At 39.1% G+C, this 17,569-nt stretch overlaps 1 long non-coding RNA gene across 1 annotated transcript in view; it reads right to left on the reverse strand.

Annotated features, from left to right (window-relative positions):
• Positions 1-17,569, reverse strand: part of LOC137633614 (uncharacterized) — a 38,012-nt gene that overhangs the window by 18,634 nt on the left and 1,809 nt on the right. The window contains exon 2 of the long non-coding RNA XR_011042305.1: positions 1,705-1,872. This is a non-coding gene — a long non-coding RNA (uncharacterized lncRNA). The remainder of the gene's footprint in view (positions 1-1,704; positions 1,873-17,569) is intronic.

The raw sequence follows: 17,569 nt of genomic DNA on the forward strand, positions 1-17,569 counted from the left end.
CCCAAACTCCTTGTACAGAGACTTGGGACGAGAATAAAGATCGGATCGTTCTCTCTTTCTCTCTCTCTCTCTCTTGTCACACACAAGAGAATGGCCCACTCACCCTTCGTCAATAAACAGGTTATTTGACCAAAGGAAAAAACTGAAAGGACTAAGAAATTGAAAATTAACAAGTTCCTTTAAATTAGTATCTAAAACACTTCAGTTTGAAAGAAGAATGAACAAAACGTCAAAATCGATTTACTCTTTCTGCAAAGTGAAACCGTGATTCTCTCTTTCTCTATCGTAACGATAGAGCGCAAACTGCGTAGCATAAATAAACCAAACGTTAGTTCATCTTTGAAAAAACAGCACGAAGACTATTCAAAGAATATATTTCTTAAAATATTTTCTAAAAAATATTCATTTCATAACTCTTACAGAGCAATTGATTTAAACTTAACAAAAATAAAAGTTGAATGGGCTCAACGTTGTTTAACTTCGTTTTCCAAGTTAGGACCGCCTACAAGGAATAGGTAAAGGCCGCACATAAACAAAACATAAAATTTATCTTGATGTTAAATGGAAAGCTAATCGAAGAGGCCTAATAAAGGCGGGTGAGATATAAAATATATAGAGGAAAATCTATAAATATCAACAATAATTTATAAAGTGATAAAATAATTACTAAAAGCCTTAAACACACTTCCGTACACTGAGGGAAGGGTCGGCCATCTTTTCTATATGGAAAAACCAGAGATAAAAAAAAAAGCAAGGGCAAAACACTTTTCCTCTCCTTTCAAAAGCATTTCTTTTGAAGATAGTATTGAATAATCCAACACGGCGAAAGCAATAAAACCAAAACCAAGTACTTCACCAATTCGGTAGAAAACTCGAGGTCATAAAGCGAGTGGAACCAACTTGTCGACAAGACCGACAGAGAAGAACTGGAGATGTTGACAAGTATATGCGGTATCTGGCCGATAGTCGGCGCTGGTGGTCACACCCGCAACCTTCACGGCGATCGCTCGCGAGTTTTTGGGAATCTGTCGAGCCGTCGGAGACGTCAGCTATTATATATTCACCGGCTAAGTTTAATATTTAAAAAGCGAAGGTTTGTATCTGTGTCGGAACAATTAATATTTCCTATATAAACTATTAAAAACTTAACATAAGAGGAAGAGCAATGAGAAAGAAGTGTGTGCCCGAGAGTACCCTTAAGAAAGAGAACTGTGACATAATATAAAAGTATTTTATTAATTGTAATTAAGAGGTTGTTAATTAACACATGTTGCATTTTTTAAGTATGAAAATATTTTGATTGAGTAATGAACTTTAAAATCAATCGACCAAATGAAATAAATTCCTCGGGACCTTTGCTGGTCATTTTATACAATACCAGGACAAGCAACAAGAATGGTGTTACGTTATAACCAGCAAGACGAGTTTGTAATGAGAGATAATTTATCTTTATCTATCATCTTTTATAACAGTTACTATTTCTCAAATAGACATTAACATGTTTCTTAACCCCTTGCTAGTAATGTTTTCTTACAATGTTTCTTGGGATCTACTGTGTTTGTAAGTTAGGCGACCTTTGTACTGTATATAAATGAGAAAATATCAAATATTCTATATCTTAAGACTGACAAATTGTCAAAGATTATCAAATAATATAAAGGATCCAGCGAGATTATTTCGATACCTATTAACCGAGACACAAACCTTTATAGTGTATAGCTGTAAAAACTGTTTGGACAGAAAGTGCGCTATCCCGCTGGGGGAGCCGAAGGGTGAGGCTCGGATTGAGAAATAGACCCTTCTCCCAACGGAGACTTATTACAGGTCGCCTACATTGGCTCAGTCCTCGACACATCCTGCATCGTAGGTCACCTGCAAATTGAAAATCAAATATAATCAATTGCAATTTTGATTTATTACTGATATAAAATAAGTCATACTGGTGTCACCTAAACCTGGATTTAAAAATATATATAAAGAATCCAGAAAATCACTAATGTTAACCGTAAGTGATTCGGCAAATACATTTTATGCACAAATAAATTTACTTCAGTTTACATGACAGTTTTGCCAACTTACAAAATTAGGTTATACGGACAAATATTAAAACATATATGAAAATTTATTTAACTTTTAGTGTTGCTTTTTAAAACAAGAGGAGCACTCAGTAAAGTGCAGACCTCCGCCGCGGCAGCTTATTTCTCGACCTTGACCTTTGAACTTGACATGTATTAATTGGCGTGGATTTTCATACACTCAAATATGAACCAAGTTTGAACAACATTGCCCAAACTTATGGCTGATTACGTGAATTGGAAATTTTGCTTAACCATAACCTTGACCTTTGATCTTGCCCTTTCAAAATTTATTTATTTTCAGCTCTTTACATAACAGTTTGTCCCTGAAAGTTTCATTACTCTATGGTTAAAACTGTGGACAGGAAGCTGTTCACAAACAAACAAACATAACCTCCTTCCAAGATTGGTGGCGGAGGTAAATATAAAAATGACAGATATTTGACAAATTTATTAAACTTTAAGCGTTGCTTTTTAAAACTACAAAGGCTAATTGTCCAATGACTATATGCTCTCAGCTTACAATGCACCAACTCATTAAAATATTGCATTAGCATCGGTACTAACGAATAAAAATCCATTCTGGCCTGATTTTACAGACTATCCTGCATGCATCTAACTATTAACAAATAATACTTACTAATATACATTTCCCCATTTTAAAAAATGCTATTTTTACAGAATATTATAACAGTACAGACGTAAACCCTTTATGAAAAAAACATTTCGTATTTGCGAATGTTCAATTTGCATAACTCTATAACTAAAAAACTGTTGGATCACAATCGAATAAAGTTCTTATATACATAAATAGGTTTGATATATTTCTATATGTCTATCTACCAGTCTAGTTTGATTTAATAAAACGTATTAGACTTTTAAACTTGAAATGTAAAATGAATTATATCACAAATTTGTAGTTTTCCCAACTTTACTAACGAAAGTTCTTTAGTAAGAATGGGCTTATAGCATCCTGCTTTTCCAACCAGGGTTGTAGCTTAGCGAGAAATAATAATGCGAAGGATGTACGAGATGGAATACTGTTAGCACGAGTTCCGGTACCCCATACTGAAAATTCCTCGAGTTCTCAGTACTGTTCATCCTGTGAAACCATGCAAATCGATTGGCCTAAGTATTGAGACAATAAAACAGATAGTTCATCCTTTGCTTGAGGGATTCCTTCCTACTCCTCATCTAGGGTAGGAGCATGATTCCTTCCTACTCCTCATCTAGGGTAGGAGCATGATTCCTTCCTACTCCTCATCTAGGGTAGGAACATGATTCCTTCCTACTCCTCATCTAGGGTAGGAGCATGATTCCTTCCTACTCCTCATCTAGGGTAGTAGCATGATTCCTTCCTACTCCTCATCTAGGGTAGGAGCATGATTCCTTCCTACTCCTCATCTATGGTAGGAGCATTATGAAGCAATAGGATCAGAAGTCATATACCCCAAACATGAGTGTACACTCTGATCTGTGGTTCTCAATTGTAAGGTTCTAAATCTCAGTAAGCGGTCGAAGAGTTCCCCAATCATTATTATTTCTATTATTACTTGCTAAGCTACAACCCTAGTTGGAAAAGCAGGATGCTATAACCCCAGGGGCTCCAACAAGGTAAAATAGCCCAGCGAGGAAAGGAAACAAGAAAAAATAAAATAATTTAAGAACATTACCATCAAAATAAATATCTCCTCTGCAAATTATAAAAACTAACAAAACAAGAAGAGAAATAAGATAAAATAGTGTGCCCAAGTGTACCCTCAAGCAAGAGAACTTGCGGCCAACTTATGTAATAGCACCAGACATCCGATACCATGAGAAAACGCCAATCGTCGAGCAAACAGAATCAGAATTTCCCCCACGGCCAAAACACAAATGGCTAAGCATTACCTAAGAAAAATATTAAAAATCTGGTAGCACCTGGAGTAAGTCTGTAGTCTAAGAGGGGGAAAGAACCGTGTGCCTATGCATCAAACTGATTAGCGGGGCGTGGCACTCAGTTGTTCGTCATTAACAGACAAACACCTAGTTGTATAATTTGACAGCCGAAGTGATAACACCACGATAAAACTCGTTTTATATTAATGTGAATAAAAATAATTTGACCATATATTAACCAAGTTTAAATCATGAACCAATTAATACTTATAAACTCTATGGAAAGGATTTTATTTTTATAGTTTTTATGATAATCTACTTATAGGCAGTAGGTTGGCCAGGCCACCAGCCGCCCGTTGAGATACTACTGCTTGAGAGTTATGGGGTCCTTTGACTGGCCAGACAGTACTACATTGGATCTTTCTCTCTAGTTACGGTTAATTTTCCCTTTGCCTACACAGACACCGAACAGTCTGGCCTATTCTTTACAGAATCTCCTCTGTCCTCATACACCTGACAACACTGAGATTATCAAACAATTCTTTTTCACCCAAGGGGTTAACTACTGCACTGTAACTGTTCAGTGGCTACTTTTCTCTTTAGATATGGTAAGCAGCTCTTCTAGGAGGACACTGCAAAATCAAACCATTGTTCTCTAATTTTGGGTAGTGCCATAGCCTATGTACCATGGTCTTCCGCTATCTTGGGTTAGAATTCTCTTGCTTGAGGGTACACTCGGGCACACTGTTCTATATAGTTTCTCTTCCTCTTGTTTTGTTAAAGTTTTTATAGGTTATATGGGATATATTTATTTCAATGTTTTTACTGTTCTCAAAATATTTTACCCGGTTTCCTTTCCTCCCTGGGATATTTTCCCTATTGGGGCCCCTGGGCTTATAGCATCCTGCTTTTCCAACTAGGGTTATAGCTTAGCATTTAATAATAATAATAACATACTCTCAAAAATACAAAATGAACAACGCATATGTGAACAATCTTCTATGAATAAAGAGACAATTGATGTCACCAGCAAAGCGGTTCAGATTTACAATAGGAGTAGTTAGCAAGTGCTTGCGTAGAGTATCGCTATATCTAAACCTTTTGAAATACGCTGAATAATTTATAACACTACTTAAAAAACCCTAGTAGTTCTGAGGGCGGATATATGCTAATTAAATTAGTTTTTGAAAACTTAGTCCTTCTATATCAATCAAGATAAGGGTTTTTGGCAAAGATATAACAGGGGTCTTTGTCTAAGGTAAGACCCTTACATACTGGGGTAGGTTAGGTGAGGGGAGAAGTGATGATCTGCCATTGCCAAATATTGGTAATATTACAATATATAAAACTTACATATTAGTTGTATATAAGCCAGAACTACATATATGTTTCAAGGAATTTCCAGGAATGGCCTGGATCATGGAATTTGAAGCATATAACACTGGGGGCCTTTCTATGCCACTAAGAAAACATACTCTTAATATGAAAATATAAACTTTGGGTTAAGTAAATGACACTATATAATTTAAGTATTAGTTTTAAATATGGACCTTAATATGACCTTACTAATTGACCTTTATGCAATACGAGTACTTAAATAACCTTACATTATGAAAGTATTAACCATTAACTAGGCTACAGCATGAAGAACGTGGTACTGTCACTAGAAGCCGGTTCAAAAACTCTAAATTTATATTTTCCATACAAATTCTAAGACTGTCACTCTTAATTATATATCAACTTAACAATAGACTTATATAGATTAAATTCTTACACCAATACTTACTGTAAAGTCACTTTAAAAGGCACAAAAATTAAATAAAACTTATGAACAGGGACGGCCATTGAAAAGCGTCTGCCATATTGTTATGAAGATAAATATACCTAAACAAACGAAACTTCCCCTAAAATAGGGGCTAAGTTTCTCCCTAGCATTCATCAACACAATCTAAATTCAGTATTATATATATTTCACTGCTTTCTAGTTACATTATATAATGTAATTAATTTCAGTAATTGCATTTTTGTAGTCATAAATAATGAAATTTTCCTTAAAGCATCAAACTGATTTTGAAAACTTGCCCCCAAAATCCCTAAATTTTTCTGATTTTGGAATAATTCCCCTAAATGTAGACGCCATGATCTAAGTGTCAACAAGCTTAAATACAAAATATATAATAAAATCATATATAAAGTGAATTTAAAACAATTAAGCCATATAAATATTAAATTAAGATATGGTTATGATATACTTAAAATAATTAATAATGTTTTTAGACACATTTTACGCTCGGCACCTAAAAAATGTTCATGGACATGGCGATGGTATCGCCTCCTATTGAGTGTAAAAACAACTAATTTTGCAACTATCAACTTTTCTATTATATAACTAATGTATAAACTCAAAATTTATGCTTAATAAATATTTTTTTTATTGAATATCATATTATTAAACTATAAAAAATTTTTATAAATAGTATTTCATACCAATAATTCTCTATTTATCAAATAAATGTTATATATTGAAGGCACATTGCAAATATAAGTTGGTAATGCAAAAAATCAGCTGATTTTTAGCAAGAACACGTGGTCAAAATGAAAAAGATTATATGAATCAAATATAGTGAAATTTTCAATAAAATTCCCTTAGAGTTTATCAAAGTTTAATTCTAATCAAGAAAATTTGTTGAAAAGTCTGTATATTTCTCGTAATTTGGAATAATAAAGATATTTTGTTAGTGTTTGAATTTAGCGCCAAGATATTAAGTGAAAATAACGACTTTGACGTAAGCTCTTTAGAGTTAAAATAATATATATTTAAAAGGTAATTGTCAACTTTGTATGTAAACAATGGCAAATTACCTTTATTATCTTGCAAATATTTAGCAAAAAATAGCACAGATTGAAAAAATAGATATATATATTAGTTTGTTTTTCGTCTTAATATATAAATATACTAGTAAAATTATATAAAAAATAAATGTGCTTTAAAAGAGTAACTAGAAACTCATGCTAAAGCCCTATCTAATATATAACTATCATTTCAACTTTAAATTCTTTATATTTGTCGGGAATTTCGACCCGATCAATCGAAATTCCCGCCATTTGACTCCACCTACGACTACGTCAAATTGGAGGGAGAGGAGAAACTCGCGGGTGAATGAATGTAGTTCCAGACGTGAACGTTTAAAGCCAAAAAGGGAAACCACCTGGTAGGAAGGCGCTGAGACTAATAAAATCAATTACTGGTAATTTAAGATTAGGAAAAATAAAGTCATTCTGTTGTAACATGATAAAAAAAATCCAATCTAGAAATTTAGGTTCAGGACAAATTGCGCCAAAAAGGTGACGTCGGAGGTTGCAAGGATAGCTCGTCCTCTTTGATCCAACGTCCCCGACCAAAGTAAGTCCCCTCTAATTGTTATCTCTCCTCTCTACCTTGTGTACCAGGTTGGTTGTAGTAGAAGTTTGTGTGCAAGACGTTTAGTTTTTATATCGCGGTTTAGTGTAGTGATCCTTGTGATTGGGGATCTGAATCCTGAGTTAAATAAGAATAGGGATATTTGGTGTGTGATTCGTTGTGTATTGAATTCGAATTGGCACTAATTTCAGTTTGTTAATGAGTCCGGTGTGGACTTTGTGCTTGAAGAGCACATGCTATATTACCTAGGGTCAGTCTTGTTTTTTCAGTAAGTCTTGTGAATGCTTAAGAAAGTTTGTCTTTATCAGAGTTTATTTTTGTAATAAAATTGTAAATTTTATCGCCGTATTTTAGTTAATTCCTGGAGGGTTTTGGGAATCTTGCCTCTTCAAGGCCTTGCGATCCGCCCAGTACATCGGGCAGATTTAATAAACTGGTGAAAATCACAACATTTGGTCCTTCGAACCGGATCGCAAGCGCTTCCCAGAGCCGGACAGGACTAATTTAAAATATGAGCTTTTGAGAGAGAGAGAGAGACGAACAATTAAGGTCCTCTACGTCCCGATGTGCGATCGCCCACGTGGGTCAGTTCTTTGAGTCCCTTCTTAACGTTAAATTATCCTTTTTTCCTTGCCTTGTCCAACCCCCCCAAACGTAAAGTAAAGTAATTAAGATGGCTGTGTCCACGATCGTGCATATCGAGGCGTCGATGGGCCTACTGGAGGATTTACTTAGCGAAACGCAAAGGGCGCTGATAGAGACTTACTCCGAGTCCGTTTACCAGAATTTGGTAACGGAGTTGCAGGCAGAGGTCCGACAGCTTAAAGAGTTATACAAGAGCCAGCGCGTTAAGCTAGAAACTAGTTTCGAAGCCCGAATTAGGCATATGTTAGGCGAAGCGACACGCGCTTCCACTCTATTGTACAATAGAATAGATAAAGTGAAAGGCCCTTCAACGGGGAATGTTGCCCTCCCCAGGTTGAAGCCGCTGCCTCTCCCCACGTTTGAAGGGGAAGTGCAAGAGTACGCATCGTACCGTGAACTATTCACGATCCACGTGGATCGAAGAGCTGATTTAGACGAAGTGTCTAAATTCACGTATTTATTGGGGACGTTGGGCAAAGAGCCGCTCCGGATTATCAAATCTCTGAGTGTAACCGCCGCGAACTATAGTGTAGCATTAGATTTATTAGATAAGCAGTATGGCAACGTGCACCAAACACTCGTGATTCTGCACCGCAAGTTAGCAAACATCTTTGTGCCGTCACTAAACCCAGTAGAATTAAAAAGGTTCCGTTTTGAGTTAACCATCATTATTGAGCTAATCAAAAGACTTAGTACCAATGACTTAGGCCAGGGCATGGTCATGAGCCTCATTAATCAAAAATTGTCAGAGGGAAAACTATACCGCAAAGTGGTAGAGCATTTGAGGAAATGCGACTATACGTTGGACGAGTTTTTTGAGGCAATAGATTTCATAGTAAGAATGTTAGAAGACGATGCATTGCAGAGAGGCAACAGTCTTGAGAGTGACAAAAGACCAGACAGTAGTGTAAGACCGAAAACCCATCCCATCCACCATAATTCCTGCCCATTTTGTAGCGAACGGCATCCGCCTCACGGATGTCGCCAAGTGACAGACGTAGCTGCTAGACGTCGCATTTTACTAAAAAGGGGTCTTTGTTTCAATTGCACGAAATCAGGCCATCGTAGCGATAAATGTCCCGTATCAAATTCCTGTAGAAACTGTAATGCTAAGCACCACACTGCGATTTGCGACGCGGGTAGACCGCAATCAATCCCTAGTCATAGTAATAGTCAATCAACAACGTCCCGCCCCGTAGTAAATGCGACGCCTGCACAGAACCAAAATGCCCCCCGTCCGTCTAAGGTTAAAGTAGAATCTAAGCCGTGCACGAGCGCAAAGATCGCGCAGAGGTCTGATGTGGACCTCCCATGCACTATCTTGCCAACAGCCATGGCAGGTATTCAACAAAGGCAAGGTAGTAAGCGAGTCCGCCTATTTCTCGACTCAGGAAGCCAGAGGAGCTTCATCTCTGCAAAAATTGCCCGTCAATTAGGCCTACCGGTGGTAGGAAGAGTGTCCTTGAATATAGCTCCGTTTGGTTCCGAGGAAATAAGCGGCCAATACGATGTAGTAAGTTGCAGGGTTGAAATGGGGAAAAGAATCGTGCGTATGAAATTGGTGGCACACGAACACGTGGACGTCCCGATACATAACGTGGGTTATGTCAAAGTCAGACAGCATCTGTTGACCAAGGGAGTCACGTTAGCCGATCCAGCAAACCAATCAGATACCATGAAGAACGTTCACATATTAGTTGGGGCTGATTATTTTAGCTATTTTGTCATAGGTGTAGAAAAAGTAGATGGGATAAATCTTTTCTTAACGCATAATGGTATGTCCCCGTACGGGAAGGTGCCACAGTGGCTGTTCCAAGGGGAAAAGGTCGAACAAGTAAGAACGTTGAGAGTGTGCAGAATCACGGACGAGCCATATCTGTATGATGTAGATGAGTGGTGGCGATTAGACCCTGTTGGTATCGCCCCATCTGAGCAATACACTGTTCGCGAGGCCGAGGCCGTGCGAAAGGTATCGCAAAGCGTTGTAAGAAAACCTGAGGGATATCAGGTTAGCCTACCATTCGGATCGGATGCTAGGCCAGAAACAAATTATCGTAACGCTATGGCGCAGTTGGAGTCGTTGCAGACAAAATTCAGAAAGGATAGGGAATATCTTGAACAATATCAGGGAGTGATAGATAAGTATCTCGAAGCAGGTTTTATATCAGAAGTGAAAAATCCCGTAGTGGAAGGTTATTACATGCCACACTTTGGTGTTAAGAAAGACAGCCGTACCACCCCCCTTAGAATCGTGTTCAATGCCTCTGCCAAGTCACAAGGTTGCAAGTCCTTGAATGAATGTCTTTTACCTGGGCCCAATTTGGTAGAAGTAGCATATAGTTTAATTATAAGGTTTAGGTTGAATCGATATGCCATGTTAGCCGACATAAGTAAAGCATTCCATCGTGTTTTGTTAGATCCTCGTGATGCCAAATACACACGATTTCTGTGGCGCAAGGCAGCTGGTCGAGCGCTTACCTTCGCCTTTAGAGTCGTGGTGTTCGGCATCACAGCTAGTCCATTTTTGCTACAGCAAATATTAAACTGTCATTTTAAAGAGGAAGGGCGCCCAGATTTAGTAAAATCTTTTTATGTTGATAATTATCTGGCCACGTTTGAAGATATAGAACATATGAGGCAAGAGCATGAGTCTGTTCATAACATCTTAAAAAGGGCGGGTATGCCCTTAGAAGGGTGGGCCAGCAATCACTTGGCCTTCGATAGCGAGAGACAGTGGAATGAGCCTGTGAGTGTGAACGTGCTCGGGCTGCGATGGGCCCGGGACGTGGACAGATTGTGTGTGAAAGAAAGCAAAAGGATCTGTGAGTTGGGGGAGGGATGGGTGCCCACGAAGCGTAGGGTACTTTCCCTATTAGTCTCCATATATGATCCGATAGGTTTGATAAGCCCATTATTTGTAAGGGGAAAGCTTTTCCTTCAACAACTATGGGAGGATAATGTAGGTTGGGATGATGTTTTGGGAAAAGAGAGGGCTAAAGAGGCAAGTGAATTGTTGAATGATTTGAAAGCGGTGAGCGACATCACCTTTCAAAGATCAATAGGAAAAAGAGGCTTACAACTTCATGTGTTCACTGATGCCAGCAGTAAGGCATATGGAGCAGTAGCATATACTAGGGACGAATGCAATCGGGTAAGTCTGGTAACGAGTAAAACCCGGATCACTCCGAAAGGGATGAGCAAGCTGACGATCCCTAAGCTAGAGTTGCTGGCCTTATTGTTAGGCAGCAGACTAGCAAGAACGCTCAAGGATCTGATCGAGCCACGGGAAATAGTAATGTGGACCGACAGTAAGGTAACGTTGGCGTGGGTAGCATCGCCCGATGCTAAGTCTAATAAAAATGTGTTTGTTTCTAACAGAGTGGCGGAAATTAATTTCATTCAGCAGGTTTGTAGTTTCAGTCTGAACCATGTCCCTAGTCAGCAGAACCCTGCCGATATCCTATCCCGAGGCGCAACGGCTCAACAATTGCAAGCTAACCCCCTGTGGAGGAACGGTCCAGAATTTCTCAGGACCACGGGAAGGCCTGTTCCTTGCGAGGAGGAAGATTTACTACATCAAACTCACGTAGTAGCGGCGGTGCAGGAGTTGAGGGAGGAGATGTGTCCTACCCCCCCAGGCGAGATTTGGGACGTCCTGAAGAGGGAAGTAGGGTTCCAATTCTTGTTACGAGTAGCCAGACTAGTTTTAAAGTTTGCTAAGATAGAACGGCATCCGTTCAGTATTGTTGTAAAATTAGAGCAAAAACATTATTTGCCTACAGTTTATGCCTACTTAGAGGGCGGAGTCAGACCCCCTCGTGAAGTTGCTAATTTTGCTAGACAATTGAATTTAGTTTTGGTAGATAATCTCATCTGCACCAGGGGACGAGTGTCCCATGTAGGAGAAACTGATCATTTAATTCTCTTGCCAGCCAAAGGGCATTTGGTTAGGATGTATCTAAATTATTTACATCAGTTACATTTGCATTGTGGGGTGAATACTCTAATAGGTATCTTTCGACAGAAATGTTGGGTGGCGGGTCTACGTTCCATTGCGAAGCGAACCGTGCGGCAATGCCCTGAATGCAAGCTGGCCTTCCAGCCTCTAACGAGACAGCCACCACCACCCCCCCTGCCAAAGGAAAGGATCACCCTCACGAAACCGTTCACGGCGGTCGGAGTGGACCACACAGCAGCAATACACACGGAAACACGGCCAGGGTATATACTTATCGTAACTTGCATGGCCAGCAGAGCCGTGTACCTAGACTTCTGTCCCTCTTTGGAAGCAGAAGAATTCGTGTTGGCACTTAGACGGTTTAGTGCCACCCACGGTGCCCCACAGCTCATCATGTCCGATAACCATCAAACCTTCAAGGCTGCCAGCCACCTCCTGCAGGGACTTTATGAAGAGGATGAAGTCCAGCAGTTCCTGAGGAAAACTGGCATAAAGTGGCGGTTTCAGACGCCCCGTGCACCTTGGAAAGGTGGGTTCTTCGAGCGTTTGATAGGAGTAACGAAACGGACCCTCCAGATAGCCCTCGGAAAGAAGTACCTGCCGGACGCCCACGTGCTAACCCTCGTGAAAGAAGCAGAAGCAGTGGTGAATAATCGACCGCTTATGTACAGCGGTGACGAGCGCGAGGATGAAGTCCTCACCCCCTCCCATTTGATAAGAGGACACCAAGTCCACCTCATGGCCCCGATCCTACCGGACGACCATCTCAACGCAACCTTCACCTCTCGGAAGCTACGTGATCGTTACGTAAGATTGACAGATTCGCTCAAAGCCTTTAGGGAACGCTGGAGAAAGGAATACTTGAGTGCCTTGAGGGCCCGGCACGACAGTCGGCCCGGGGAACCCTCCAAGCTGCACCCCGGAGACATCGTGCTAGTGAAGCAGGACAATAAGAAGAGAGCGACTTGGCCACTGGGACGTGTCGTGGAGACGTATCCTGACGACAACGGAGTCGTACGCTCGGCGAAAGTGTTGTTTGAGGGTGTCGAATCGCTGCGAGCTGTCAGCCACCTGGTTCCCCTAGAAATAGCCCCCTCTGAGGATGACCATGAAGGAGACGACGGCGATGACGGAGAAGAGGGTGCGTACAGTTCGACAGCCGGAATGCCAGGGATAGCGGAGACGTCTGGGAACGACCAGGGTATGGCAACAGCTACGACAACTCAACAACCAGCCACAGGAACGGACGACAACGACGCGGAAGGTGAGAACTATGCAGTTAGTGAAAGAAGTGAAAATGAAAATGAAACAGAGCAGACGAACGCACAAGGACGTTCTGCACGCCCATTGAGAAGGGCTGCCGCGAAACAGCGAGAACTAATGGACTGTCTGCTGAAAAGTGACGATATATAAAAAGTAGCTGTAAACTGTAAGTGAAAAGGGGGCGTGTCCTATCTGGAAGGTAGGGAGGGTGGAGTTTGTGAGGTGTGCGTGAATCTGCGGAGGTTGGAAGTGCTTAGGGGTGGAGAACGGGGACGGGATGGTCTCTCGTGCGTACAGACCGAGCGTTGCACAGAACCAGCCCCTCCCTCTTGTACTCCATTAAGTAACAGCCTGCATGTAGCAGCGCTATAGAAGTCTCGATTATTGTGAGTTGAGACAGACTGAATTTGAATTGTCATGTATGTATTTCTGCCATTTCTTGAATTGTCTTAGGCCCATTGCCTAATTGTCTTTGCACTTGAATTATTATGATTGCATTTCTGCCATTTCTTGAATTGTCTTAGGCCCATTGCCTAATTGTCTTTGCACTTGAAATATTATGTTTGCATTTCTGCCATTTCTTGAATTGTCTTAGGCCCATTGCCTAATTGTCTTTGCACTTGAATTATTATGATTGCATTTCTGCCATTTCTTGAATTGTCTTAGGCCCATTGCCTAATTGTCTTTGCACTTGAAATATTATGTTTGCATTTCTGCCATTTCTTGAATTGTCTTAGGCCCATTGCCTAATTGTCTTGCACTTGAATTGTTATGTTTGCATTTCTGCTATTTTCTGTTTGTTTTTAGGCCCATTGCCTGATTGCCTTAGAGCTTGAATTGTATGCATTGCCATTGCCATTTTCTGTTTGTTTTAGGCCCATTGCCTAATTGCTTGCCATTTGAATTCTGTAAAATGTGTGTACATTATCACTTATTTCTGCTGTTCCTTATGTGTATTACATGAGTGCCTTAGAATTGTTAGGCCCATTGCCTAATTTGATCTGTTATATGACTGTATATTATTGATTGTGTTTATTACCCCGGGGTAACATTGCTGTTGTATATTGTGCGTACTCTGTTCGAGTCGTTGCGGAGCGCTACGCAGCGAGCCTAACAGAGTCTCGGAGTAAGCCACTCCCCTCACCCCGAGTCTAGCTCCATCCAATTGACCGACGTTTCATCGCTCCTTATTTTGGGGCGTGGAGGATGTCGGGAATTTCGACCCGATCAATCGAAATTCCCGCCATTTGACTCCACCTACGACTACGTCAAATTGGAGGGAGAGGAGAAACTCGCGGGTGAATGAATGTAGTTCCAGACGTGAACGTTTAAAGCCAAAAAGGGAAACCACCTGGTAGGAAGGCGCTGAGACTAATAAAATCAATTACTGGTAATTTAAGATTAGGAAAAATAAAGTCATTCTGTTGTAACATGATAAAAAAAATCCAATCTAGAAATTTAGGTTCAGGACAAATTGCGCCAAAAAGGTGACGTCGGAGGTTGCAAGGATAGCTCGTCCTCTTTGATCCAACGTCCCCGACCAAAGTAAGTCCCCTCTAATTGTTATCTCTCCTCTCTACCTTGTGTACCAGGTTGGTTGTAGTAGAAGTTTGTGTGCAAGACGTTTAGTTTTTATATCGCGGTTTAGTGTAGTGATCCTTGTGATTGGGGATCTGAATCCTGAGTTAAATAAGAATAGGGATATTTGGTGTGTGATTCGTTGTGTATTGAATTCGAATTGGCACTAATTTCAGTTTGTTAATGAGTCCGGTGTGGACTTTGTGCTTGAAGAGCACATGCTATATTACCTAGGGTCAGTCTTGTTTTTTCAGTAAGTCTTGTGAATGCTTAAGAAAGTTTGTCTTTATCAGAGTTTATTTTTGTAATAAAATTGTAAATTTTATCGCCGTATTTTAGTTAATTCCTGGAGGGTTTTGGGAATCTTGCCTCTTCAAGGCCTTGCGATCCGCCCAGTACATCGGGCAGATTTAATAAACTGGTGAAAATCACAACAATATTTAAAATATATGTTTATCAAAATTCACTGTAAAATTTAATAAATTGAATAATTAATATATAAAAATTTGTATATTTTCTTTATTATTTGTAAAAAAAAATCAAAGTTTGAAGGTATTTTTCTAAATTTTTCTGGTAAAATATGCAACAAAGACTTTCCTTCGTTTTCCAAATCTTTTAAGGAAAACACCTTTATAATTTTTATTTTTACATTTGATTAAAATCAATCAAATTTTATAATAATTATTTTATCTGCAATTTTCATCTGGATTTATTATAAATGATTAAAATTGAAATCTCTTTTTGCGTACTTAAGATTTTATGTAAAAATCTCCCAACAAATTTTAATTTAATTTGTCAGGGACACCAATACTAGGTTGGTTTCCTGTGAGCTATGAGAGAAAAAGTCTCCCACCATCACCAATCCATAGTTGGCCAGCTTAGTGATAAAATTGGCCAAACCATAGACATGAATAAGGACATGTCTGAAGCCTTTGTCCTTTATTATAACCCAAAATGATAAGGATATGTTTATATACAGTTGAGTAAACTCAGTGGAATATTATGGACCTACAATACCTAAGCCCAGTGCTACACCACTCCATCAATATTTATTATTATTATTATTATTATTATTATTAGCTAAGCTACAACCCTAATTGGAAGTGCAGGATGCTATAAGCCCAAGGGCTTCAACAGGAAAAAATAGCCCAATGAGACAAGGAAATAAAGAAATGAATAAAATACGAGAGAGAGAGAGAGAGAGAGAGAGATCTATGTAGCCGTTTCTAGTCCACTGCAGGACAAAGACTCAGACTTGTCCTTATTCATGGCTGTAGTTTGGCCAGTTTTCATCACCACGCTGGCCAACTAGGGATTGGTGATGGTGGGAGACCTTTGCTCTGACCGTTCACAGGAAACCAACCTATAGTTGGAAAAGCAGAATGCTATATGCCCACGGGCGGCTCCAACAAGGAAAATAGCCCAGTGAGGAAAGGAAATAAAGTACGAGAGAAGTAATGAACAATTAAACTATTTTACGAACAGAAACAGCATTAAAATAAATCTATTATATATAAACCATAAACTTAAAAAAAAAGGAAGACAAATAAGATAAAATAGCGTACCTGAGTGTTGTACCCTTTAGCCAGAGAACACTATCCAAAGACAGTGGAAAACCATGGTTCAGAGAATAACAACAACAACAACAACAACAACAACAACAACAACAACAATAATAATAATAATAATTTCCTCTAAATGTTGCGAAAGCAAATCACGGCGAAACACATTCAAAATTATAAAGTAATACCACAAGAATGAACAGTACAGTAGAGTACATCACATGAGATTTAAAGTACATAAAAGTACTTTGGCAATGTGCTTAAATAGTCACTTATCTAAAGATCTCGAATTTGATCGGCACATAGAAATTGTTGAGAAGAAGAAACACTCAAAGAGAATTTAAATAACTTTAATAGGAAATAAACAATGGACTATCAACAGTTATGTCAAGAAGTGATAAATTAACGCTCTCTCTCTCTCTCTCTCTCTCTCTCTCTCTCTCTCTCTCTCTCTCTCTCTCTTATGAATACCTTAGATGTGAAGCCTTGTATATATAATAGTTTATATATCGACGCTCTTATACTTATAGGTATATTTTCTTATATTTTCTTAAAAATAAGGTTTTTAACTAAATGCCAGAGTATTAGAACCATATGTCATATACGAGATTTTTATAAAGGATGGACGGATAATTTAGAGAGAGAGAGAGAGAGAGAGAGAGAGAGAGAGAGAGAGAGAGAGAGAGAGAGAGAGAGAGAGAGAGTGTCACACGATCGTACATAGTTCATTTTGTGCTTGTGTCTTCGCTCTTCCCTCGCACTAAAAAGAACCTGAAAAAAAACATGTCTGTTTTTTTCTCAATGGTAACGGTGTTGATTTTGAACATGAACATTCTTGTTGCCTTGAGCTTTTGTATATAAAGGAGAGTGTTCTATAATAAACTCACTCAGTTGCTTTCATCCTGTCTTTGAGTCACGACCTTCTCTCGGCCCGTCACACCATATAAATACATAAGCAAAACTATATGTATATATAAAACACATCTATATATAAATATATACAACAACATATACATACGTATACACAGACAGCCATTCATATACACACATGCATAATATATACATAGACATATTCATCCGTGTACACATACTGGTATACATATACAGACACATGCATAGACTTACATAAACATGTTTTTACACATGATTAACATGTATATATATTTAAGCACATATAACCTTATACAAT

Source organism: Palaemon carinicauda, chromosome 43 (assembly GCF_036898095.1).
Source record: "Palaemon carinicauda isolate YSFRI2023 chromosome 43, ASM3689809v2, whole genome shotgun sequence".
Lineage (NCBI taxonomy): Eukaryota > Metazoa > Arthropoda > Malacostraca > Decapoda > Palaemonidae > Palaemon > Palaemon carinicauda.